The sequence below is a fragment of the Erpetoichthys calabaricus genome, chromosome 1 (genome assembly GCF_900747795.2).
Source record: "Erpetoichthys calabaricus chromosome 1, fErpCal1.3, whole genome shotgun sequence".
NCBI lineage: Eukaryota > Metazoa > Chordata > Cladistia > Polypteriformes > Polypteridae > Erpetoichthys > Erpetoichthys calabaricus.
Genome location: NC_041394.2, coordinates 129,897,121 through 129,921,836, shown reverse-complemented (window position 1 = coordinate 129,921,836; position 24,716 = coordinate 129,897,121). Strand labels below are relative to the sequence as shown.

The 24,716-nt window shown below is 40.8% G+C and overlaps 1 protein-coding gene across 6 annotated transcripts in view; it reads right to left on the bottom strand.

The window, feature by feature from the left end:
* sorbs3 (sorbin and SH3 domain containing 3) overlaps nt 1–24,716 on the bottom strand; it is a 256,291-nt gene that overhangs the window by 168,205 nt on the left and 63,370 nt on the right. The window contains exon 1 of one of the 6 annotated variants that reach the window (XM_028806182.2): nt 6,168–6,272. The exons of 4 other annotated variants lie outside the window; for them this stretch is intronic. The gene's annotated coding sequence lies outside the window, so the exon portion shown is untranslated. Of the gene's footprint in view, nt 1–6,167; nt 6,273–24,716 lie in introns of those variants that run through there. One more of the 6 variants, XM_051919162.1, reaches the window with a different exon arrangement.

Here is a 24,716-nt window from a genome sequence, read left to right as displayed (position 1 = left end):
TTATATGATAACAGTAATACAGTACAAGTAAATATGCTACTTTAAATTAATGAAAAAAGCAATACTTGCCATAACAGGGTTAAATACAGCCTGAGCATATCCCATCACTATCAAGCTGTGATACCAGTTCATTACAAGGCACTCTCAGTTATTTAGTGAAATAAAGATTAGTAAAACGGACTGATCACAAATGACATAAATATTTCTGGGCTCTAAACTGACTCAGTGTTAGTAAATATGTTCTGCAAAGGACTGGTTTTCCATCCAGGGTGGTTTCCTGCCTTGTTGGCTAGGAGCTAGAGCCCCTGCAGGCACCTCGTGCTGAGGCTGCTGAGGATCCATCTATGCAAGACCCCACTCCTGGTACCATTTGTGATGTATGGGTCACAGACTTGCACAAGAGAAGGAGGAGAGTCTATGTTTCTGAAAAAAATCAGCTTTATTGTTGTGAAAACGGGAACATTTGTAAGCATTTTCAAAAAGCAGTTCCCAGTTCAGCACACAAAACACACAGCAAGCACGTGGTGACACTGACACCATCCTGCATTAGCTCCCTTCCTTGGAAAAAAGACAAAGTGAATGCAAGACCAGGTCAACGGCTGGTGTTAAATGTTCCCCACATCAACAATCAGGCGACAGACACGTTATGCAGTGAAGCTATGAAGTTGTAGTTGACCTGGCAGCAGACAACCAACTCCTCCCTGTTTTAACAGAGTTTTTAGTGCATAATGCAGTCTCTCTATCTCTCTCTCTCTCTATATACATATATATATATAGAGAGAGAGAGAGAGAGAGAGAGAGAGAGAGAGAGAGAGAGAGAGAGAGAGAGAGAGAGAGAGAGAGAGAGAGAGAGAGAGAGAGAGAGAGAGAGAGAGAGAGAGAGAGAGAGAGAGAGTGGTGCCTTGGTTTGCAAGCATAATTCATTCTGGAAACGTGCTTGTAATCCAAAGCACTCGTATATCAGAGTGAATTTCTCCATAAGAAATAATGGAAACTCAGATGATTTGTTCCACAACCCAAAAATATTCAAATAAAAATGATTAATACAAAATATAAAGTAAAAATACACAAAACAAATGAACCTGCACTTTACCTTTGAAAAGAATCGTGGCTGGTGTGAGGGAGACGAGAGAGAGGAGAGGAAGAGGAGGGTTATTGTGTAGGATGACTTTCACTATAACTAACGGAATCACTGCTATCTGTTGGCTCACTGGAATCTTTTTCTTTTTTGCGACGTTAACAAGGAAACCTATCCAATGACAGTTGCTTTTGCCTCCTTTTGAGGATTTCGCTGAAATATCACATTGCATTGTCATTAAACAGATTCATCGCGCACACACAAAATAAAAAAATGCTTTACTCACACACACGTGGTCACAATGCTATAGTAAACAGTATACGCTCATACGGATGTTGACTATACGAGTGAGGCACACCAACTGAGACCGAGCATGGGAGATGATTACCCACAATCCCGCAGCAAGAGAGAGAAGAGCCATCGGCTCATTGCATAGTATATATGCAACTCATATTGCAAGACTTCACTCGTTTATCAAGTTAAACTTTATTAAAATTTTTTTGCTTGTCTTGCATAACATGGACATGCCACCCCAGACTATCACTGACACACCACCAAACCGGTCATGCTGAACAATTTTAGAGGTAGCATAATATTCTCCACGGCTTCTCCAGACCCTTTCACATCTGTCACATGTGCTCAGGTGAACCTACTCTCACAGGACTGAATTCCCAGAGGAAACAGACACGGATCCTGAGAGACTGTGCAAGCTACACAGAGACAGTATTCTGGCCTGTATTCAAACCCAGGCTCTTGAAAATATGAGGCAACAACACTTATGCTATGCTGCCTTTTAAATTTATACATTATTCTTAATTATAGGATGAGTTTTTAACCAATTTAAAAACTGTATTAGATGGATGTCACCTTGTTAAAGCAATACCTATTATGTTTAGTAAACTGAACATGAACCATGACTCTGGCACAGTGTACACATTAAAATTAAACTGAATGGTTTAGTGATGAGTGACTTTATACATTTTATACACTGACTGTGTATAAGATCCCACAATACATTATGCATCCTATTCAGCTTCTCTCTGCCCTACTATAGCGATCATACTTCAGTTTTCAAATACAAGCATTTCATCTTTTACAAATCAGTTTTCAGGTATTAATCCTAAATATTGTACCAAAGTCTATAAATAAGACATTCAAAACAAATATTGTGAATCAGTACTTTTTACTCAAAAGAAAGCTTAACTTCAAATCTACCTCTCTCTCAGCACTGTCCTTGACCATGTCACCTTTTCAACCTCAGCTTCAGTCTGACCATGGATAATGTTCTCCTTCAGTCCATGCGTTTCCTCTTACTTAACCCTCTCATTTCTTTCTTCTTAACATTCATAATGCCCAGTCTTTCCTCACTATATATTGTTGAGGCTCTTGTTATTTGCTAAACTTTAACTGCTATACAAACACATACAAAAGGCTAATATCCCTCATGACCCACATGCTACCCCTCTTTCTACTGGCATTTCATTGCTGCCATGACATTTTTTAAAGCTCTTTTCTTTACCTGTAGGTCTGTGCTCAGTTTGACTCCTCAAAACTTCCAGTCTTTTTACAAGAGAAGATGAATGAAGAGATTTAGAAACACTGAAGGAGTAACAGCATGTAGTGGCCATTAAATGAGGTATCCAGGAATGGGCCCACCACACAGCCTCTTCCGTATAGGAGTTCTGAACAAGAGATGTTGATGTAAGGTGTTACCTAGTAAAATGAATGAATTTTTAAGTGAACATTTCCTAACCTGATCTGTGTCAAATGTGGTTTTATCTTGGGATCTGTTGATGCCTGCCTGCAAAACGTTCCAAACTCAGACAGCAAGACTAAGTCAGCACAGTCACACACAAAAAAAAAAGAAAATTTTGTCCAATCAAAATGAAAACTTGTGATTGAATGTAATGAGAATTGTACAGTAGGTCTTGTCTAAAAACTGGTTAGACCGAGAAATGTTTTCACATGCTTTTCTATTTAGTTTAATAGTTTGAATTATTTTGTGGCCCTGTGTATAGTCAGGGATGTTTCTCTTTGTTTCTTCAATTCGTTTTCTATTGCTGGGCGTGTTTTTGTATGTGTAACATGCATTACCAATTTTGCAAATTGTTTAAATTTGAAAAAGCTATTCCCTCATTAATTGTCCCAAATGAGCCATGATAGTGCTTGTGTTTGACTACCGCAACAGAAAGAAAAAGGCAAAAAGAAAGGATCTGAAGTTGAATAAAGAATGGGATAGTAAAGAGGGCCTGTGGATTTTTCTGGTAGAAGCTGGTATTTAATAGAATGTTTGTTTTTAATCAAAGATGTTAAAACTGTCAAAGGAAAAACTCAAAGGTTCATTCTGGCTACAAGTTCTCTTCCACTTTCAAGTATGATTTTCTCTTTCATTTTGGCTTAGTCTGCTTGTAAATGTTGATTGGCCTCTGGCCTTGCTGACTTTGGTTATTTCATTCTATTTTGGTTTAGTGTCTTTGGCTTGTATGATAGATTTAATTGACTCTCTAATATCGACCTATGTACGTTTCTGACTTTAACTCCATCTCACGATTTGAATGCTAAAATATTATTGCTGTCATCTTGTGGAGTCAGTACACCTACTGACAAAATGCATTTATAGTACAGAGGTAGCCGGGTTGCTCCTGCAGGACAAAAATGATGAAAAAACAGAACAAAATCCATGGCAAATAAGTAGAGCAGTATTTTATAAATGTCTGAAATCCAAGTCCCAAGTCAAAAATGAGACAGAGATCAATTCACCATAATTAAGAGAGGTGTGTTGTCCGATTTTATTGTGGTGTAATTGGTGTCTTGCAGTGTGCTATCATTTGTAGGTTAGTGTTCCTATTCTATTAGTACTAGGATGTTGTACCATGTTAGCCATTATGAATGTAGTGAGATGTCAAGCAAAATGACACCTTTTTTTGGCTATCTAAAAAGATTACAATATGCAAGCTTTCGAGGCAACTCAGGCCCCTTCTTCAGGCAAGATGATTACAGTTAGTTAGCCAATAAAAGATGTTATTTTGCTTGACTTCTCACTATGCTCCTATTCTATAATTTGAAAAGAATCAAGCATTGTGCATACAGTTTTCACCTGTGAATGAGCTGCAGAAATACGTGTTCTCGCAGGTGCCTTGCTGCAGGCGGAGCATTCGTAAAGGCAAATTACTTTTTTTAAGAGAATGGAATTTGGACGTTGCAATTATCCGTAGAGAAGGGGCAAGGTCTAGTATTGATTTCTGTTCAAGCTCTGATCCTGAAACATCACTGATTATGAGGTTCGATTGACATTTTTGCCAGGAAGGGACAAGAGGACTGAATTGGATGCAACACCCGTTGCTTACACTCCACCCATTTCTCCTGTGCTGACAGTGCAGGCAGCAGCACTGCAATTTTAACTGCAATGCAGGTGTTACCAGGGGACAAAGCTCGTCGACTGTCTTTCATTGCTTAGTGGTGTTCTGACGCCCATTGCTTCATGGGGGTCTCCAATCCCCCAAACCTCTAGATCGTTGAACATGTATCATTTCCTCATGGTGCTGGATGTGTCGTGGGATATTCCAACCCCGGATCGTCAATCGAGCGTTTACGCTTCACTGGGGACACATTTACAAGATTACTGAGATTTATAAAGGTATATTGCTCAATATCTCTGTATTATAAAAAAAAAATCTTGGAAGGCTTGGAAGGAGATGAGACGTAATTTTCTCAGAGACACTTTAAAGTCCCACGAGACAAGGCAGTGAGACAAAAGGACAGCTGCTGTACAGGCTTTTAAATGTTCGAAGTTCTGCGCGACATGCAGATCAAGCAGCACGACAGCAGCAGCAGCAAGCCAACAGCTGATCGAGGAAAAAGGAGGTAAAAAGAAATGTATTAGTTTCCCATTGTATCACTGTTTAAGAGGGGGTTTTGGAGGAGCATGCATTCAGCCCCTCTCTTCACAACGCAAGCGGCAATGACACGAAGTGGCTGGCACATAGTGTGTCCCGTGGGGGTGGAGCACAAAGCCCCCAAGTCTATTTAAATTTTATGTACTTAGTTAAAAGCTTTTTCTTTTAGTTTAATTAGTTCACTTGTCATACTGTATGTGATTCAATTTGTTGTTGAAAAATTAGAAGTTTGACTTTTTCATCTTCAAATGTGATATTACATTTGCAGGGGGTGCAAACACAAATCAAACATTTCTAGGGTTGCAGGGCAACAGAAAAGGCTGGGAACCACAGCCCTAAGGTCACACAGCAAGATAATGGTAACTGGTAAGTTCTGTTACTTATAGTCCAGCTCTTAGCCACTATGATGCACTGCTTTTCTTATTAGACTTTCTGTTTTCAACCATGATTAACAGTAGATTAAATGCACACATGTTGCCTTGTTCTCCTTAGAGCTTCTTTGCCGTCATTATAAAAATACAATGGATTGTATCAAAAATGAATACTTGATTGGACTCTTACCTTCCAAAAAAACACTATTAACCTGTTCCCCAGTATTAAAGAAAATATGCCCAGTGACTCCATAGCCTTAAGAAATCCCTAGTTATATGCACTTAAGCAAACATGCAGCAAATCTACAATACCTTGAGAAATCACCCATTCCTGGCGCCTATTGCAGAGTACATTGGTAAACAGATTTATTTAAGTCTTAATCTCCAGCACTTGGAGAAACAATGATTTATCAATGTAGTCAACTGTACCTGTTTTACTGTAGTCTTAGACTCAATCCTTTCCCTGAACCTAATCTCAAGTGCTTTGACTAAGAATACTTTGTTATCCACAGTACTCTGAGAAACAGTCCTTTGTTGTCTGCTAATCTCCAGTATTTAGAGAGTCAGCCCCTAATTCTCAATACTTGGGGCATTGTAACCGCCAGTGCTTTAAAAATCACCTTAATCTTCTTAAGAATCACACATTTGCAAGATCTCAATCTCTAGAATCTCAAAAAGTCACTTCTCTTTTGGCTGTCCAGTCAGAACTTTCCAAGAATCACAGTCCCGTGGTGACTAAACAGACAGAGCGGTGGGACCATGAAGCCTTTAAACCCCCTTCTTCTTCTATTTAAATGGCCTTCATAGAAGTGTTGTACTTACATGCAGCCATTGCGTCACCTCTACCATCTGTGAGCCTCCAGTCTGAAGAACTTAAACTCCTAACTTTTCATTCCTCTTCATCTATCTGCCTCTGAGAATAACTTCAGTGAGACGCTGACAAGAATCACCATGGTAACTCAGAGCTGGCTGAAAACACATGCCATTCTACTCTGCCAGCTTCCTCTGTGTCCCTTTGTCAGTGATAAGGGGATATTTCAGTGCACAGGGTTATCCATATCAAGACGGAATGCAAATATCTCCCTGCCCTCTTACACAAACACTTCCCAGCCAGCTCCGCCTGTATGCAAAGCACTTTCATCTTTCCTGATGGGACACTCTTTGAGATAAAAAATATTTTCAATTTAAGTCTCCTGCCAAAAAGCCATTTAATCCGTAAAACAGGGCCAGCCTAGGGGTTGCACTGTTACTGCATCTCCTGAGCACTGAAATCTGCACTGTGATTCAAATCTGAGGGACACATAAGTCTTAACAGTGCCCTCCTCATATGTCCCTGTATGTTTCTATTCATGAAGTCACTTAAATACCCAATCAGATGATAGCACCCCTGATTTTGCACTACTCAGTTAAATATTTCGATGTCTTTCAATAAAATAAAGTCCAAAAAAGTCTTCTAAAACATATGACATTTACAATAGTAACATGTTCAGTTTTCTCACCCCATTTTTCTACCTACATCTTTAGCTCTCATGAAACAGACTTCAGTCTCCACAACCCTAAAAACTGGATTATGTTGTTTAAATAAATGGATGGATGGTTAGAAGTCAGTGTTCTGAGCTAAGTGATCGTTTATGTCGTTGTCTGATAAGATCCTCAAAATTAATTCTGAGCACTAAGCCACTTAAATTGGTTCCTAACACTACCCTCTGTAGGCAGGGCTAGTATATCTAAAATTCAGCTGCTCAGGTCATTAAACAAATCACCTCAAATATGAAATGTTTTCATGCTTCAAAATTGCTTCAAAATATAACAACATAATATCATATCACATCACATAACATAACGTTACTTTACAAAGGTCAAAACCTTCTTAGTCCAAAAAAGGGTTGCTCTTCCCAAATCTTCTGCTAGCAGCATCAGGCATAAAGGCAGGAAACAATCCTGGCCACATTGCCCAATCATGCATGCAATCATCGATACCAGGTCAGTTTAGAGTTACTAACTAACCTATCACTAACATCTTTAGGTTGTCAACAGCACCCCAGAGTATCTAAAGAAGCATCCATTTAGACGGCAACCTGACATGAGATTCAAGCCCAGGGTCCGTGAGGCAGCAGTTCTAACCACTGAACCACAATTTTCCCTCCCAGCCTGTACACATATTGATATACCAGCTGGCTCAGTCCATGATAAACCCAGGACTATTGGTCTAGTATTTATTTCTAAGTGCAGAAGCATCATCTAAATAAAACGAGGACAAATGAAGTCTGCAGTACCTATAGTGTCACTCACAGCACGCTCACTCACTCATTCTAAACACACCAATTCATAAGCATTCATTGTACAGTATGTACCATTAAAAGGCATTACATTTTTGATTCCAACAGATAATATATATAACCAACACTATAACCTAGTAAGGGCAATTTTAAATAGAAAAAAACGATATTAAACAAAATAAGGGTGATAGAAGAAGTACTAATCTCATTGGAGCCCATTGCCTATCGCACAGAGGAAAAAAGTTTATGGTCAGATTGCAGGGGCATCAAACTAGGGTACTGGAAGACCAGGGTGCTCTCTTTATAGATGTTAAAATAATTATTCCTGCCACATTAATAAGGGCAGATTACAAGAATGTTTAAGGGACTCAAGATTAGTATCCCCTCTCTCATTCTTTTTTATCTACTAGGGGGCTTCGCCCCCTGCTCGCTTCGCTCGCCAACCCCCGTGTTTGGTTTTCCGGATATACACTTGTAAGATTTTTTTTTTCTTTGAATTGTTGCTATTTCATTAGTTTCACTTTTATTTCAGAACTTATGTAAAAACAATATTTGGAATCTTTCGAGTCCCAATATGCTGAATCTTTTAAATGAGGTCTGTGAGACATGTGTTTAATGACTTTGTACCATAATTCAGGATAGGTTTCTCTGTTTGGAATTTTAGCACAGACAAAATGATCTACATCATCAGCAGTTCATAATTTTTTTTTGCAAAGTAACCAATAAATGCATGTGAGGTGTAAAAACATAAAATGATGTAATTGAACAAAATGTATGTGTGTACAGAAAATAGGACAGAATGATGAAACTTGTTTGTGTTTTGCGTACGTGACAAAAAGCATGTATACTTTCTGGAAGTTTTCTTTTGATGATGTGTGTGACAAGAAAATATACCTTTAGGGTAATGACTTTACAAAATTGGAAAAATACAATGAGTCAGGACGCTATTTTTATTGCTTACGTGGTCAACGATCAGGAGATTAGAAAGGTATAAAAGAGCAAGGACATCTGCGCTCGAGGCAGATGAAGCGCGGTGTCCTAGGACTGTGTTTTTCTGTCATTTTACCCTTGTCTGGTATGTATTAATAAAAGGTTTTGACTAATTTTAATTTTCTTCTCTGTCTTCAGTCACAAAAAGTGTCCACAGTTTTTGGCGCCCGGACGTGGGGCAAGAGACGGCCGGTCGACTCCTCCAGCGAGACCATTTCAGTGATCCGTCTTACCAGCGGACTGCCGTCAACTTGAGCGCTCCGGCAGCAGAGCATGCAGCTCCGGCAAAAGTTAGGACTGCCCTGTCCTGAAACAGTTCTTGCGTGGGGAGTCCCTGGTCTCCTCTTTGCTACATCCACGGTGACTGAACGGATTTCCAGACAGAGCTTGCACACTTCCAGGCTGGGGTAAGCACCGGGGGATTTCCGAACATTTTTTTTATTTTCTAAATAACGGGAGGGCGAGTTTCCTGTTGACCGTCTAGTCATACTCATATCTCAACGGGTTGCTTAAGGTGATGGAGACTTGACCCAAGCAGTTTGACGCATACGAAAGGTCTGACGAAAGGATACTGGCCTCACCCATATCCTAGACTCGGCTGGACGTATTGATGTAGTATTCTGCTGAACCGAATCGGACACGAAGTCACCTGAGCTGGAATCCGGGGATGTGAGCGGACAGGCTAACGGGACGAGTAACGGGGTGGTATGGAAATATAAACCGAAAAGAGCACAGATTGCAGGATTGCTGTTAGGACGGAATAAATAAATCTACATACGGAATAAGCAACAATACCGTGTTCTCCTGGGAACTGGGACAGGACCGATAGTTAGGTGTCTCCCCTTGGGACTAAAGAAGGGAACAGTAAGGGAATAGTGGGTGGCACACTTAATACCTCGCTGATTCATACGTACAAGGGATTAGGCGAATCAGTATATAGTTGGAAAATTAAATACAGAACCCGGGAGAGCAAGGGGACATAATGGGAACTTATAACAGTAAGCCTGTTAATCGCCGCACAGGGGGATCAAAATCATTAATGCTGGAAGAATTATTTTCGGAGGATCAACAGACGCCCCGTAAAAATGGGTCTCCTAGAAAATTTATAGAAAAGAAGACAGGTTTAGATTTCAAGAAGGCATGTAAGAAATGGAATAGACAGAGTGGTGGGCGTTGGCCGATAGAGGGGACAGGAGATGTAAGTGAAATACAGGAAACTAGGAAGATCCTGTGTAGGAATAAGCAGGGTTGTTATAATAGTGGACCGTATCGAATGGATATGATCGATAGAAATTTAGAAGCAGTACCCCCTTTATCCTATTATTTTTTTCCCCTCCTCAGAACCAACCTCAGGCACCTCTATTATCCCCTCCTCTATTCCCCATTCCGACTGCCCCCCCCTGCACTACAACTAGCAGAAGTTTCCCCTGATGATTCCCCAGGCACAGATCACTATGACCCCTCAACCCATCGTGATGACCCACCCTGTACTAGACAAACCCCCGTCTCCAAATGCACTCGAAGTCAAACCTCCACTCACAAACCAGCTCCAACTTTTTTCTCTTCTGATCCTTCACCTTCACTTACTTGCCCTTTAATAGAAGTTCCCAATCCCCATTATAACCCTGCCCATCCAGCTGGACCCCAAAATCCCACAACAGTTATGATAAATCGGAATTGGGACATCCGAGAACTAAAAGATGTCGTGAATGCACTTCCAGATCCCAAGGAAGTAGGAGGACTAAAATTTGTTGAACAACTTGATCAGTTAGATAGCATGTATAAGCCTAATGCTGCTGAATGGACCCAGGTACTTCGTCGAAAGCTTGGGACCACATGGGCCACTGTTAGCAGGGGTGTCCGCAATGACGTTCCATGGGTATGGAACCCAGCTTTAACTCGAGGACAGGGGATAGGTGGAGAAGGCGAATTTAACCCACAATGGGAGGCGTTGAGACAAAATATTGCAGAAAAATATAAAAAAGGAACGGACTGGTCCCTTATTTCTGCTGCAAAACAAAAGAGAGACGAAACGGTTGATGAATGGGCACATAGGATTCAAGACCTTATGGCTAATCACTCGGGCTTGGGAAATGCTGATGACCGCACCCGAGCTGCAGTTCCACCTTTTGTTTCCGGTTTGCGCTTTGATATACAAAACAAGGTCCGCACTTCCTGTATTGAGTGGGAAAGTGCCACGTTTGATGAAGTCAAACGACATGCTGAACATGCCGAAAAACAAACTAAGCAGAAGGAATCGGACTCTCATGCCAAATTATTGGCAGCACAGATGAACTATTATACCAGGAATGCTCCTGACCAAGGTCGAGGATATGGCTTTAGAGGAAGGGGACGAGGACGAGGAAGAGGACGAGGTGGTTTTAGAGCTCCTCCTGTTGACCACACTAAGAATCCTTTTATTCCCTCTCCCTTAAATTCCAATGCTAATTCCTTCTCTTGCTACGCCTGTGGTGAAACTGGACATTTTCGTCGAGAGTGCCCTCACAGACAGCAACAACCCCCACCTCCCCTTATTCCACCTGTTTCTTCTGACACCCCTGACCAACAATACTGGCCATAGGAAAACGCTGGGACCTCCAGCCACTCTTTTCAACTACCTTTGCTCACCCATAATTCTGAGACTGATCCTTTACTGACATTGTTCGTTGATGGCACTGAGACTGTTTTCTTAATCGACACTGGTGCCACTCGCTCGCTGGCAAAGGTCCCTGCCTCGAACGAAACTGTTACTGTGCTTACTGCTTCTGGACAACCTCACCTTCTTCAAGTATCAAAACCTCTTCAAGTCCAGTCACGTCCTGGCGGACATACTTTGTTCAACCCCAAAAGTTGTTGTGTCAAATTACCCCTTACCCCAAACCCTCTTTTGCAGCATGAGATATTTCCCTACACACCATTCTCCTCAAAGCCCTACACTCTTTTTCCCCTTGTCTCTTTCCCAATTTACAGGCCCCTGACATTTTACACTGTACTGCCCAATACTTCCCTATAGAAGTAGACACCCCCTGGCTAGAATCTTTCCTTACTTCTGGTACTTGCCCCGAAACCCTTCACATCTACTGTGTTTTTATTTCATCCACAAAGGCAGCTGCTTCTGTTCATCTTACATGCTCACAGCACATATATTATCTTGGCAGCATAGTGCCTCATATTTCCTTAGCTAAATCACACACTGTTAAATGGGGGGAAATAGGACCATGGGTGGAAAAATGCCTTGAAAGAACAGACTGGTTACAAGTTACTCCAGGTATTTTTGATACTCCTGACCATTTAATAACTAAAGTAGTGTTTCAAAGGATAGCCCATTGTGAGCCTCTGGTGATCCACCCGAAATCCTCCTTCTGCCCGCACCGTGCCCAATATCCTTTGTCTCCCGCAGCAGAGGCTGGCATCTCCGCCGTACATCCCGATCTCGCCAAACGCGGTACCGCCGTTAGACATAGACCGTCATGCCTCAGGGATACAGAGAAGCCCCTTGTGTTTATGGTTAAGCTCTTGCCCAAAATTTAGACGGCGTTTGGCCGGAAAGAGGTAGTACATTGATACAGTATGTAGATGGAAATGATATGTAGCGCTACGGAAGAAGATTGTACAATAGATACCCAGAAATTGTTGCTGTTTTTGGGGGACAATGGCCATAAAGTTTCTAAAGTTAAGCTGCAGCTAATCAAAACAACTGTAAAATATCTAGGTCATGACATTATGTATGGAACAAGAGCTCTCTCTAGCGATTGCATTACAGCCATCCAAAATCTTCCTAGACCGGTCACAAAACAACAGGTTATGTCTGTTTTAGGTATTCTGGGCTACTGCAGACAGTGGGTTCTAAATTTTACTGAAAGAGCACAGCCGTTACAACAACTGGCTGAGAAGGCTCTCTGTGACCTCAAAGCTGCTTTTCTATCTGCGCCCGCGCTAGGTTTGCCTGATCATTCTCGTCCATTCACTTTGTTCGTGGACGAAAAGCAGGGATTTATGAATGCAGTACTGACGCAACAACATGGAGATAAACAAAGACCGGTGGCTTATTTTTCTAAAAAACTGGATCCAGTGGCCGCAGCACTTCCTCCGTGTCTTCGTGCTGTGGCTGCAACAACAGAAGCTGTATTAGCAAGCACGGATGTAGTTCTCATGAGCCCCCTAACAGTTAAAGTGCCTTACGCTGTACATTCTATCCTAGTACAAGCCGAAACTTCACATCTCAACTAGTTACGCAGTGGTCCAAGGGGACCGCCTGCTGGAAGCAAATCGAATTTCATCAAGCTTGAGTGCACAGGCAGCTGAACTCGTAGCACTCACTCGAGCATGTCAGCTGTCCGAAGGGAAGATCGTAACAATTTATACAGATTCCAGGTATGCTTTTGGAGTCTGCCATGATCATGGAGCACTATGGAAACTAAGGGGATTTAAGACCAGTACTGGCAAACCCATCCAACATCAGAAATTGATCGAATCCCTTTTAGAAGCTATAACCAAACCATCGAAGCTAGCGATTGTTAAATGATAGCTCACACAGGATCCTGTTAGCAAAGGAAATGAATTAGCTGACCACTTTGCTAAAGAGGCTGCATATAATAACACACCAATTTCTTTATTCCAACAGAGAAATGACCAGGACCCTGATAATCAAATTATTTCTTTACAGAGTGCAGCCACGGATATCGAAAGGAGAAAATGGTCCAAAGAAGGGTCCCTCTCTGATGGAGTCTGGACTCATAAACACACTAACAAACCTTTTCTCCCAAAAGCCTCTTTCCCAGGAATGGCAAAAATCGCCCATGGCCTCGATCACGCAGGAAGAGATGCCATGGTTCGAGATGTTGAAAAACATTGGGAAGCTGTAGGTTTCTCTACATATGCAGAGCAATTTTGCAGATGCTGTGCAATATGTCAAAAGTTTAATGTGGGAAAAGGTACCCAGGTAAGTCCCGCCGTTACCCCTAATCCAATGGGTCCGTTTGAACACCTCCAAATGGATTTCATTGAACTAACCCCGTCTAAAGGGTACCGATATTGTCTTGTGATTGTCGATGTGTTCTCCCGATGGGTAGAGGCTTTCCCTTCAAAACACAACGATGCCAAAACAATAGCTAAAGCACTAATTAAAGAGATTATTCCAAGATGGGGTATCCCTCAAAAGTTACAAACAGATAATGGCACTCATTTTGTGAACTCCGTTATAAATGAATTAACCACCTGGCTCCAAATTAATGTGCACCATTATTGTAAATACCATCCCCAAAGCGGAGGCATCGTAGAACGATGCAATGGCACTTTAAAAGCTAAACTCGCAAAAATTTGTGAACAAACTAATTTATCATGGCCGGATGCACTACCCTTAGCTTTAATGGGACTAAGGGTACGGACACACCGACAACTGGGACTATCGCCATTTGAGATTCTGACCGGACGATTGTAGGAAATGTGAATTTGCATACTGTGGACAATGATTTTTCTCTCTAGTCTTGCAGGTTTGCGAACCTCGTTGAAGGAAATCCACCAGCAGGTTAATCAAGCCTGGAGGACCAGCCCCCTTTCCAAGGATTTACCAATTCCTTTGGGCACCTGGATCCTGGTTCGAGATACTCGGAGGAAACACTGGCATCAGCCTAGGTGGAGAGGACCATTCCAAATTCTTCTATCCACACCACACGCCGTGAAAGTTGAAGGACTGCCTGCCTGGATTCACGCCTCACATTGCAAGAGATGGCACCCTTGATTGCTGTGCTACTATGCTTTTCTTTTCCCTTGTCTACTGCCCTGGTCACCTTGACTTTCCCGTTAGGAATTACCACATCAGTGCAGTTTGATTTCTGCTCTATTATCAACTGTGGGAACCAACAACGTTTCCTTAACTTCACCAAAGACGCTATTGAAGGCATACATGAACAGCTTGATCGTACTTCTCTGATGATTTGGCAAAATCGTCTAGCCTTGGACATGTTACTTGCGGAAAAGGGAGGTGTCTGTGCTATGTTTGGTGATGCTTGTTGTACATATATTCCAAATAATACCGCGCCAGATGGATCAATAACTCGTGCATTGGCAGGCCTCACTGCTCTCTCTAAAGAACTTTCCACTAATTCTGGCATTACAAATCCCTGGGATCAGTGGTTTGCATCCTCCTTCGGATCCTGGGGAAAATGGATAAGATCTGTTTTCATTTCTTTGGTTGTGACATTTTGCCTCCTCCTCCTGGTTGGTTGTTGTATTATCCCTTTGTTTCGCTATATAATATCTAAGTACTTTACCGCCTCTATGGAAAGGGCATATATGCTACATGAGGAGCGCATGTCTCGTATAGCTTCTTCCATTTTCTTCCCCCCTTCCCCTTCATCAACCATTTCAAGATAGAATTATATTGCCCACATCATTTTGTTCAAAAAGGGAGGAGTGTAAAAACATAAAATGATGTAATTGAACAAAATGTATGTGTGTACAGAAAATAGGACAGAATGATGAAACTTGTTTGTGTTTTGCGTACGTGACAAAAAGCATGTATACTTTCTGGAAGTTTTCTTTTGATGATGTGTGTGACAAGAAAATATACCTTTAGGGTAATGACTTTACAAAATTGGAAAAATACAATGAGTCAGGACGCTATTTTTATTGCTTACGTGGTCAACGATCAGGAGATTAGAAAGGTATAAAAGAGCAAGGACATCTGCGCTCGAGGCAGATGAAGCGCGGTGTCCTAGGACTGTGTTTCTCTGTCATTTTACCCTTGTCTGGTATGTATTAATAAAAGGTTTTGACTAATTTTAATTTTCTTCTCTGTCTTCAGTCACAAAAAGTGTCCACAGAGGTAAAACACGTTTTTGAAATTCTCTGACTTAAACTTAAGCCTTACAATATTTACAAACTTCTGACATATCACCTGTGTTCATATATTCGATCTCTATTCGCCTTTTAGTTATTTCTCCGAGTAATAATTTGTCTTTTTTTGCACTAATGCAATGTTTACTTTCTTTATTTGACACTGTCGTTTTTTTCTACTTTCATATTCTGTATCTTGCTCTGCATGTGTTTCGCACCTACTTTTTTTTGAGTCTTTTGAATTCCAGCTTTCATTATATCTAACCTGCTCTGCATGTGTTTGGCTCCTTTGTTTTTTAATCTCTTTATAACGTTTTACTTTGTTTTCTACTCTGTCTTTTATTTCTGACCTCGCTTTGTCCTGCTTTTTTTTCAATGACACCTGGTCCGTGGTGATTATTTTCCCTTTTCGAGTAATAATTTCCATTTGTTTGTGCTACTGTGATCTTTACTTTCTTTTTTTTATACTTTCTAATTTTCCTACTTTCATATTCTTTAACCTTTCTCCACATTTGTATCGCACAAACTTTTTTTTTTGAGCCTTTCGAATTGCACTGCTTTCATAATCTGCTCTGCATGTGTATAGCGCCAATGTTTGTGAACGTGTTTATGAAGTTCTACTTTGTCTTTTACTCTGTCTTTTAATTCTGAGCCCGATTGGATGTGCTTTGTTTCAATTCCGCTTGTTACGGGCTGATAATTACTTTCCTTATTTTCTGAATTTTCACCTAGATTATTTTTTCTTTTTTGCTCTTTTTTCTCTCCAACGCTTTTGAGTCTCTTTTCTCCGTGCTGCTTTCTTCTTAGTCGTCGACGTTTCTTTTATAACGTATTTTCCTTATACGCTTTATATGCGCTGAGACCTAGGATCTGTGTGTGCTCAAATCCTTTAGATGACTGAATGTTTTTCTGCCCGTGGTCTTATTTGATATTGATCGTAAGTAGGGCGTGTCTTGCAAGAATCTCATGTTCTACACCATTGCAGGACACTCCTGGGTCAATCTCTTGGCACAATGTCTCATGTTTAAGGTCCTCGCAGGTCTTTTAACTGTCTTCCGTGATCTTAACGTGAAGATTACATCTTGACGCCCTACTGTTTCTCTCCAGGATTTTTTTTTTATAATAGATATAAAAAAAACTGTAAGCCATTTAGATGTCTGTCTGTTTGTTTACTAATCACACAAAAACGTCTGAATCAATTTTCATTACAGTTTGCACATGCCTTGTTATCGGTCTGACTTAACATATAGGCTATATACCATAATGAGTAGATGGGTTATAATGGAAGGGGGGCAACCCAAAAAACCAGCGCCGATGCAAGGAGTCTAATCCCCATCAGGCAGCAGTGCATCGTCATCAGTGCACACAAAATTTTCTGCTGGCCAAAGTGGAATCTCAAAGACCACTAGTATGTACAGTGTTTTCTTCTGAATTAGTCTGGATAAGTTTCATTGTCTTGCTGGATTACAGCTTTAGGTCAAGATACCAGCCACACTGGGTACTTTGGCTAGTTTCTTATATTTTTTTACTATTTCAATTTTCATTTATTATGTTATAATTTCAATGAACCTTTTGCCTCAGTTATATAGAATTTGGTATAAGACAATCAGCAGCAGTGGTAATATTTGTGATGTGGCATATGTTGGAATGAAAATTGGTATGCTTCTTATTATTACATGCATTATAAAACACATTCAAATAGATGTTGCATTGCAAACATTAATGTTGAACATGGACAACAGATTGTAACAGTTGGACAGATAGAAACTGACTTAGGTAAATAGGTAACTATAAAGACAAACACACACACTCATGTATATACAATATATATATATTGTGGAAGCCAGCCCTGGACACAGACAAACAGACACCTCCATGTCTACAAAAGTACACGTTTATTCACCAACTATTTACAATGTCTTGCACACAGCACACGGTGCCCCTACACCAGTCACCCTTTGCCTCAGTCTTCCAAAGGTCCTTCACCGCCTCCACTCTCTCTGCCGAGCTCTGTCCTCTTCCTCCCGACTCCAGTCGGTGGTCCCTTTTATATCCGCCCGGACATGCTCCAGGGGCCTCATGTATAACGCCATGCATAGAATTCAGACTATAACATGGCATACGGACAAAAGCGGAAATGTGCTTACGCACAAAAAATCCAGAAGCATAAATCTGTGCGTACACCAACTTTCACGTTCTTCCGCTACATAAATCCTGGTCAGCATGAAAAGTAACACACGTGCACGTGCCTGCTGTCCTGCCCCAACTCCTCCCAGAATTACGCCTCTTTGAATATGCAAATCAATATAAATAGCCCTTAAGCTCAGCCTTCTGTGAAAAGACAATGGTAAATGCACGGGGGGAAATAGAAGAATTTCAGCGAATACCAAGTGGAGGCAAGGAAAAACATACTATTTGTTGGTTTAAACAGTGATATAATCAACAAAAGGAAGTTGATCGAGTGACATAGCGTGTCGGAGAAACTCGAAAGCTCAAGTTCACAAAGTCACAAAGTGCCCGAAATAAAAAAGTTGTTACATATCAAAGTCGCAGTGAAAAGGCGAATCGTAGCCCACCATCTGAGTGTCATATGAAAGCTTATTAGGGTACAGAGAAAAAAAAAGGCACACAGTGGGAAAAAAGCACGAAATGCCAACTTTAATCTCGAAATTTACACTTTAATCACATAGTTTATTTTGTCATTAAAGTAGAACATTATAAACTTCATTTCATCTTAAAAATGATATCATCATCATATGTAAATATGCGCTTTATAAAGTGGCTCAGGTTGTACAATATTATAACTGCATTGCAAGTTTACAGTGAGGTAATTGTACTAATAAGTAGAAATAGTTCTACAAGGAGCACTTGATGGACTGATTGAATGCGTTTATAGTTCTTGGGATGAAACTGTTTCTGAACCGCAAGGTCCGTACAGGAAAGGCTTTGAAGCGTTTGTCAAGTGAGAGCAGTTCAAATAGGCAGCATGGCTGAGGCAGCGTGTGCTTGATGCTGTATACCGATAATTTTCTGCTGTAGATCTGTGATTCCCCACTCACATATAGTGATATAAATACTCCGAGTGGTGCAGTGAGAGTAATATGGAAAAAGATGATCCGCTGTGGCAACCCTTAACGGGAGCAGCTGAAAGAAGAAGAAGAAGGTGCAGTGAAAGTAACAACGCTGAAGCAGCTATGGTATTTGGAATACTTTGGCTATTCCCTGGAACAGTATATTGTTACAGGTTAATTACAATCAGATGCATTAAACTAATAAACAATATGCAGTTAGTTTCAGTGTATACGATAAAGCCGCATCAGGGATGTGGATCTAAGGAAAGGGAAACCACATAGGAACAGTAGCACTGCTTTGACTGTGTGCCGCCAGTCTGCAAAACAGAGCGGAGAACTTGCGTACGTCAGGGTTGGAGCTACCGTGGAAATGTGCGTGGCTTTACGGCAAGTTTAGGTTTTATACATCGCGATTTGAGTGTGGAACTGTTCGTACTTAACATTTTTGTGCGTACGCACCGTTTATACATGAGGCCCCAGGTACTTTCCAATGGACTTCCTGCGGCACTTCCTCGTGTGGCGGAAGTGCCGCACGAGCACCCGGAAGCACTCCGGGTGTCCTCGATATTTCTTCTGCCAACACCTCCAGGTGGGATGGAAGCGCTACTGTTCGAGGATCCACAATCATCTGAGCGCCCTCTGGAGGTGGCCACGGGCCCTTACAGGGTTGAGCTTCCATGCTCAAACCCATGGCCTCCAAACCAGGCAGGGCGGCTGCCCTCTTGTGGTCCTGGGGAGGCACAGTCCCTCTCCTGGTCTGTCCATATATATAGTAGACCCCCGCAAAGTCAAGGTCCAGAGTTCGGGGCCTCAGTCATTCGCTGATTTTTCCTTAGAACCTATCTAATAATTGTTAGCGGAAACCAAAATATCCTCCACAATTTTTATGGCTTTTTTCGTGGCAATACTGTACTGTAGAGAGAACAAGAAGCAACTGTAGAGGAAATGCGGCTTGGGATGGTGAAAGTAGCCAATAGAATTTTAAACTGTGGCTCCCAGCAGTCCCTGCAGTGGCTCTGATTGGTCTTCTGCTGAGTGTGTTGGGGCTATTGGGGTCAAAGAATGTCAGTGCAGCTTTTAAAAAGGGGGCCGGTGACCAAAAGCAAGAAAAAAAGTTTTTCTAATTGTGTTTCAAGTTCCTTTCTCTCTGCCTGCCTTCTGTTGGGTCACCTGTACTTTTTAGTTTTGTCCTGGATCGTTTCGTGTCTTCCGTCTGCCTGTGTACACGAGGACTGTAAGTGGATTCATGGCCATCCTACAAAGAAAGAAACGCTTCTGAACCTGTCCACCCGTCTTCACCATTTCAGGAACTAGCAGTAGGACTATCTTTACATTCCCATTCAACGTGCGGATCTCTGGACTATCTATTTTCATCATTACATTTCATCCGTTGCCGTTTTTCATGAATGTTTCTCATGATTTACTCTGTGCGTTTTGTGCGTTTTGTTGGTGCTTTGTTGTATTTAATGTGTAATCGCTGTAAGGGGAACAGGGGTGATATCGTTGTTTTCATTTATTTCATTTGTTAACATTACATTCTTTATTTGCTGTTTGATTATCGGATTGCTTTGTTTTTGTCTCTGTTTGTGAGTGCATGCGGGTCGGGTCAAGGCTGGGTGTGTCCCTGCAATCTCCACCATAAAAATAAATAAATCGCCATCTTCTCGACGGTGTGAATCTTAGTGGCACCGGACCGCTGCAGCATTATTCATTTCTCCTTGCTGCTGATTGACTGTGATGCATCTCCAGCTGAGTGTTCTAGTGTTTTCCGTTTTGTTCCTCTTAACCCTTAAACCTTCACAACCAGCTATAGTCATTTCCCAGTGCCATTTGCGAGCATGCAGGAGCTGATCAGTCAGTGCTGTACATTCGTTGAGCAGCCCGCTCATGACCACTGCCAGCCCCTTGTGAGCAGGGAGGCTGAACACACCCCTAGAAGACACAGACACTCCTCAAAAAACCCTCTTAAAAAACACTGATAGACTACCTTCACATTGCTCCCTTACTTGCTGGGCTTACTTGTGGCTGCTCTGTTGTGTGATATGCTTCTCGCGCGATGCTACGCATACTTAAAAGCCTGAACAGCACCTTTCCTTTTTGGCTGATTGCTTTGTTTCTCTCTCCTCCCCCAGACATCCTCTGCTCTTGTTGGGGTTCGTGCTCCCGTTGTGCTCCCCTATGATGTTTGTCTATTCTTTATTTGAGAACTAATTGCATCATTTTACTTCTGAAAGCAACATTTGTTTGAAGTGTTGAATAAAGTAAGTACTCCAGGGTACACCTAAAAAAGAGCACACTTAATAGCTTGTTGAATTTAGAGTCAGGAGGAAGTGGGCAATAGTCAGCCTGAGAATGAAAGGAGGAAAGAATTGGAATCTGTGATTTGTTGCTCTGTGGTGCCCCCTTGGGTCACTATATATATATATACAATGGTACCTCGGTATACGTCTGCTTTGGAATAAGTCCAACTTGGTATACATCCTGTTTGGACACGAAAAATTTTGCTTGGCATACGACCTTTGTTTGGAATGCAACTCGCGTGCTAGAACACCGCATGTGATATAGCGGGTCCGCGGCTTCAAAAAAAGGGCCAGGTTTTAACCCGTATAGCCATGTCATTCTCCGTGGGCGCGATTGCACAACCGCGGGGAAGTTAATGAGGTAATTGGAGCGAGTCGCACCTGCACAGGTGGGCTGTGATCGGGAAGAGTGAGACTGCATTTTTATCCTCGGATTTTATCAGATTTATTTATTGTTGTTTTTATCCCCACAGAACACTTGTTTTTATGGATATTTATTAAATAATTATTTATTGAAACCAGATGCACTGCACTTTTTGTTTGGACACTGATTTTTGTTTTAAGTAAAAGCACTTGGCATTCTTGCACTATCCCCTGGCTTCATTTGAGAATTGTCCTCATTTGTCAACTCATCTCGGTGACATTACCTACGCTGTCGGGTTCAGGGCTCCCCGTAAGGACGTATGGGAGTGTGGAGCGGACCTGCATCGTCACACCGCGCACTACCCTACGCTGCCCACGAGCGTCAGTACGCCAGTTGCTAGCATTCAGTGAACAATCCGTGCTATAACTCTATGTGAAATTATGTTTTTTCACGTAAATTTGAATTGATTGTTGAAAAGTATGAAGGTGGCATGCATATCCGGGACATGGTTGCTGCATACCATATGCTGAGAATGACAGTATCTATGATTGTGAAAAACAAAGACGTTATTAAAAAGTAAAGTGAGGTTAAATTTTAATTTTTTTCATCCAATTGCTTTTGTATTTATGTATTTTAGTATTAAGCAGTGTTTAATTTATTTTATACAACCCTATCAATGTATAATATGCCAATAACAATAGGATTTTTTTTCATGGGAATGGATTAATCATTTTCCCTTTATTTCTTATGGGAAAAATTTGTTTGGTATACGTCCTGTTTGGTATAAGTCAAAGGATCTGGAACGGATTAAGGATGTATACCGAGGTACCACTGTATATATATATATATATATATATATATATATATATATATATATATATACATATATATATATATATATATACTGTATATACAATATATATATAATATATAATACTGGATCCCCAACAGTGTGCAGGCTAGGTGAATTGGTAATTCTAAATTGTCCCAATGTGAGAAAGTCTGGGTATTTGAGGTATATGAAATAGCTCAGTGTCCATTCCAGAGCTGTGCCCAGTGCCTCTGAGAAAGGTTCAAGCTCATGGCAAACCTGAATGGGATTAAGCAGGTTTAAAAAATAGATAGACAGACAGACAGATAGATAGATAGATAGATAGATAGATAGATAGATAGATAGATAGATAGATAGATAGATAGATAGATAGATAGATAGATAGATAGATAGATAGATAGATAGATAGATAGATAGATAGATAGATAGATAGATAGATAGATAGATAGATAGTACCTCCTGCAGGAGCCAGCTTTATAAATGGATATGTTAGTGTGAAAGAGATTTGCCAAAGTAAGAATCTTGTCAGTTCATTTTCACAATGCCACATCCGTTTAGAACATGTTGCTGTTGCTGGCCTAACAGAGATGAATGAAATGAAGTGCATAATAGGCTCTTGTATGTCTTGGCTTATTGTACTTTGCGTAGGTTATATTTCCATCAAGTGCAATGATTTATTTCTAAATTAAAAAGTGGCTTTTCATTCACAAAAGCACACACGTTCTCTTTTCATGAGCTACAATGATATACAGTAAACTACAAGAGCACTCTAGTGAGACACAAAGACACTTTCATTGATGACAATTTGAGGCAAAACTACAATGTACATCCATCCATCTATCTTCAGAACAATTTAATTTGGAATCAAGTGTAAAAAATAAATATTTTTGACAAGGTAGTTTCCCCAGAGTTCTGGTATACAGCTAATTTGGAAGATGGGTACAGAAAAAAATGTTCAGGTTTTAGTCAGTCAACAATCCGGCAGTCATTGCTGGGTATATTGCTAGTATTTTACAAAGCAATCTGACACACTTGTTGAAACTGCTAAGTGAAAATCATCACTCAATTTGCCTGACAATGTCTTTTGCGATCAATAGAACTGACCTCAGGTTGAACTAGCAGGGTGATGGGGCAAAGGGTAAGGAGATAAGACTTCCATACTTTTCAAAAGGTTGTTTCCAGCTAAAGAGATGCACCCATTCTAGTCAGAGCTTCGCTTGCAAAGCTGCTCCTGCATACTTTTGCTAGAACTGCAGATTTTATCCTGAAAGTTGCCTAGAATGTTCCAGGCACAACAGTCATAAATATGATTTCTCTGGACAAACACAGATGTGTAAAAGATTATGCAGCATTTGCCTCCACATTAAATTCATAGTTAAATGCTCTTTATGCAGAATGAGAATGAAAGGCATGAGCAGTGCCCACTGGATAGCTCTTTATCCACTACAGGAACAGTGCTGGGAGATTTTTCCCATTCCTTGAATGAATATTCCTTTGTTTGCAGCAATAAATTCATTATTTGTGCTGTTGATGGTGTCAGCCTAATATTCTTTGTGATGACAGAGAACCCTTTTGCCAGAAAGGCAGGAAGTTGGCCAGGAGCCAAGTCAAGAAAGGATGAGCCAACGCCCACTTGATATCCCCATAGCCCTCAGATAAGGGGCAGCGACAGCAGAGAAAAGCAAGATGTGATGACATATTTTTTTCTGTAGTTTTCTGCCACATCCAATCAATTTGCACAACCATGTCATCGTAGTTCTGAAAGCTATGTCTGTTGAATGTCAGATGACATTTTGCAAAACTGGCATCCAAGCAGTCGTCTTACAGGAAAAGCCCTTCCTTTTTGATATATCATGGAATGTGAGCAAATATTCCTTTTGTTGCTGCCTGCCAGCTTGCATTTTTAGCCCACATACAGCCTCTGTAATCTTGGGTTTCTTTTGCTGAATTAAGATTTATATATTATTGTTATGATGACAGTATCATTTTTCATTAAATGTTTTGTCTCTTATTTCATTTTTGCTTATATTGTGGATATACGCTCTGAACGAAGTTACATGAAAAATACAGATACAGAATGGGGCAAAAAGTTTAAGAAAAAGATGACACGTCTATAGACCACATCAAGTATTCTTGAATAAAAGCACTAGTGATAGAGAAGGAATTCTAAGTGATGCCTAATCAGATCTGTCTACTCTTAATAATTCATGTCTATCCTGCTCCATTAAGAGCACGAAATGTTAAAGAAGAGGCACCTCAATATTTTGTTGGTCACAATATAATATAAGGAAACAGCCACAGAAGAAAGAAAATGTGTGAAAACAGACAGGATCAGACCTACAAGGAGATGATGTCCCAGGATAATGAGATGGAATATAATTGATGTTTCAAGGGGATATAGGCCTAGATCTACAACACTAGGTTGCATCAGACTTAAAAGAGGGGTACATTTTGACAGGATCAGTCTCCAAAGTGTTAACAATTAAGACGTATGAATTCTGGCATGATGAGATTCCATGGTGGGAAAACAAAATCAACTCAGCTACAAATTGCTGAGAAGAGACAGAACTGAGATTTCAGGGAGGTGCTGCAACACCTGACAGGACCAGTCTATACACAGTATGTGAAATCTAACAAGATGAAACTTCCAAAAGATATTTTAAAACATAATTAGATTTTAAAAAAAATTAAAGGACTA